The following is a 3093-nucleotide window of genomic DNA, read 5'->3' as shown; positions in this document are numbered from 1 at the left end:
TGTAGCATTAGACACAATTTTGCTATAGAAAAAGTTGTGAAATCAATATCCAGTAATATCTGATCAAGCTTCAAATAATATAAGATTGCTACATCTTTAGATTTAAATTGAAATAGCCACTTAAGATAATAATCGACAATTATAGAGATTGTAGTAATTTTGGAATTAATTAGTAGATTATTTATTAGTAGATGATGAAAGTGAGTATTTGTGATGGCGATTGAGTGGTGTCAGCCAAGTGTGCTCATGGCCTTTACTTCTGAACAGTTAATTTAGTTAATTACCTTATTGTAGCATAAATCACGGATGTAGTACCAAAGCGCCCTGTACTAACCCTTTCGAAGCGCTACCATCGCCAGCGAAAATATAATCGCTGGGCCCATACCATCATCATCAGCTGCGCGCCGTCGGAGCGTACCGCACCATCCCCAGTCAAATGATCATTATTCATATGATCATTTGAGCTCCCTCAAGAGTCTCACTACAAATCTTTATTAACTTTGTTTACCTTTATGTAAATAAACAATTTACAACACACACACTGTTAAAAGTGGCTCCACAACATGGGGCATAGTGTTAAAAGTGGCGCCACAACGTGGGGCATAATGTTAAATTATTAATAGTTATTTACACTACGAGAGAGGAAGGTAAAGCTTTTGTTCACGCGAATTGCATGTTCGGCCACGACGCGCAGCGGAGTGGTCGATGCAATTCAAGTGAACAAAAGCGGCCTTACTCTCGAGTGCTGTATTTGATTTTGTTCGATACCAGATATAACTCCTTAGAAAATGAGTCTGTAACTTTATATTCAAAATTTTAAATAAAATTAAAATAATAGTATATTATATTATAAGTGATAGAAATGCATCATTATACAAGAGTGAGAATTTTGGCCGTCGAGTGCGCTTGCGCACGAGTGGGACACTTCTCACGAGTTTCATAATGGCATTTCGATCACGTGTGATATACGACGTTTTATCTTACAGGTGCAACTATTGCAAAAAATCCAAGAAATGCAGTTTCAATCAAGTAAAATGACAGCTGTCAAATTTAGTCAGTTGTGAGTAATTTATGTCAAGTTAAATGGCAACTGTCAAATTAACTCACTAGTGAGTACTTTATCTCACTTGTGATTAAAATTTGACTTCTGTCACCGAAAACAATGCTCTAAGGTAGCTCAAAAACTCCACCTGTAAGATAAAATAAATAAATCACATTTTCGGAGAGATCTGTTGCTATGGAAAAAAATAAAATACAAAATAAACAAAGTTTTGCAAAGTCAATAAAGTAATTGTGCACACCACGTTGTGGAAATGGATGACGAAGAATTCTGTGTTCCTGATGACGTCCTGGAAGAGGCAAGTGCCGCGAAGTGCCAAAATGGTGCCTACGAAATCAAAATTACGATACCAGAAAGAATTGGAAATATTTACACAATGGCAGACCGAGATCAAGGGAAAAGACGAAAGCAGCATCAGCGCGGTTATTCAATGTTGAAGAGTACACTGTTTGTATTTCAAAACGTTTATATCCCCAGGTATCCAGGTAAGAGGTTTTTTTAATAAGCTATTAGTTGTTTTAATATAATAAATTGTACAGGTTCAACAGTCTCACCTCCTTTTTGAAAACAAAATGTAGAAACTATCAGCCGAAAAAAGCTACAACTTCTTCAAGAAACGATGTTTGCAAGTTTTTACTGGAAGCGGCGGACCAAGAGTGGATCCTTCAGAAAGTTGTACTGATATATTCGGTGGCCGTCGTGATTAATTATGTAAAGTGATGAATTGTTATACAGTGAGTTTTTTAAAGACTGGCCATAGGGTTTTACAAGCTACATTTTTCAACCCCCTGTTAACTTTTGTCCTCATGAAAATATTCAACCCAGTTTTGTAGTAAAGTTGTAGGATATGATAGTATTGAAACAATTTCAATTTAATAACCAGAATCAAGGAATAAATTATAGCAAAAAGACATTTTTTGAATTCCGTTTGCTCTAATTTTAAATTTTCAGTAGGCTAAAATTTCACCTGACATTTGTAATTTTGATATGTAATTGATTATGTGATTGCTTAACTGCCTCTGGAGGCCATTTTGAACATTTCATTTAATTTTTATTAAAGTAAAGAAACTTGTTATAACATAAATACTGAATCTATCGTTATAAAATGTAAAATATTAATGTTCACACTATTTTTTGCAAATAACATTTTATTTGTAAATTGCCTATTACAACCATTTAGGTATTACAAATACAAAGTTAACAGGAGGTTGAAAAATTAGCATGTAAAACCCTCTGACCAGTCTTAAAAAAACGCACTGTATACGTTATTCACGTTGAATTGAACATTTCAAGGTCAAATAATTTAGCAAACAGTGACATGCAGGTAAATACCGTTCACGATGGATTGAGCATTGCTAAATTCGCATTATGTTTGTTAGCTGCATGTCACTATTTACAAAACATAATTACAGAGCCAAAAAATAAAATTATTTGTCCTTGAAATGTTCAACTCCACGTGAATAACGTTTAGTTATTATTGGTATGTAATTATTTTCAATATACAAATTCTTTTTCATAAAATCGAATTTCAATTATGCGTGAGCGAAAGTGCGTGAGCGAAAGTGCGTGAGCGAAAGTACGTGAGCGAAAGTGCGTGAGCGAAAGTGGAACCTTCACTCACTGGTAACCATGGATACAGACCCACTTTCTAGGGAGGTATCGAACAAATAATTTTTATTATTTATTCGTAAAGAAAATTTTCCGAAGGGAAACATGTTAGATCGTTTATTGTCGAAAAATGTAGACCACTTATCTGGTTTAGGAAGTTTTATTTTTACATCACAACAAAATACATTCATAATAACATTTTCTAAAAGTGCTTAGATTATTTTAACTACTACTTCTGGAAATACGAGTATAATATTTTACTCAGTCAAATCTGATAAAGCTTTTGAAGCAACTTATATAACAATGAGTAAACACAATCCAAAAATGATAACTGTGTATGTGGCCTCACATTTGCTTTCGCCTCCAGAACCTCCATTCTTTGGGAAAAAAGGAACATTACCCCTTAGGAATTGTGAAGGTTGCCA

At 34.2% G+C, this 3093-nt stretch overlaps 1 long non-coding RNA gene across 1 annotated transcript; it reads left to right on the top strand.

The window, feature by feature from the left end:
• The first annotated feature begins 206 nt into the window (after positions 1 to 206).
• Positions 207 to 2581, top strand: LOC138137426 (uncharacterized). Its single transcript, XR_011161727.1, has 2 exons — positions 207 to 1545; positions 1600 to 2581. It is a non-coding gene; the product is annotated as an uncharacterized lncRNA (long non-coding RNA).
• The last annotated feature ends 512 nt before the right edge of the window (positions 2582 to 3093 follow it).

Source organism: Tenebrio molitor, chromosome 8 (genome assembly GCF_963966145.1).
Source record: "Tenebrio molitor chromosome 8, icTenMoli1.1, whole genome shotgun sequence".
Taxonomy (NCBI): Eukaryota; Metazoa; Arthropoda; class Insecta; order Coleoptera; family Tenebrionidae; genus Tenebrio; species Tenebrio molitor.
Note: the sequence above shows the minus strand (reverse complement) of the source record. Positions and strands in the feature narration are given on the sequence as shown.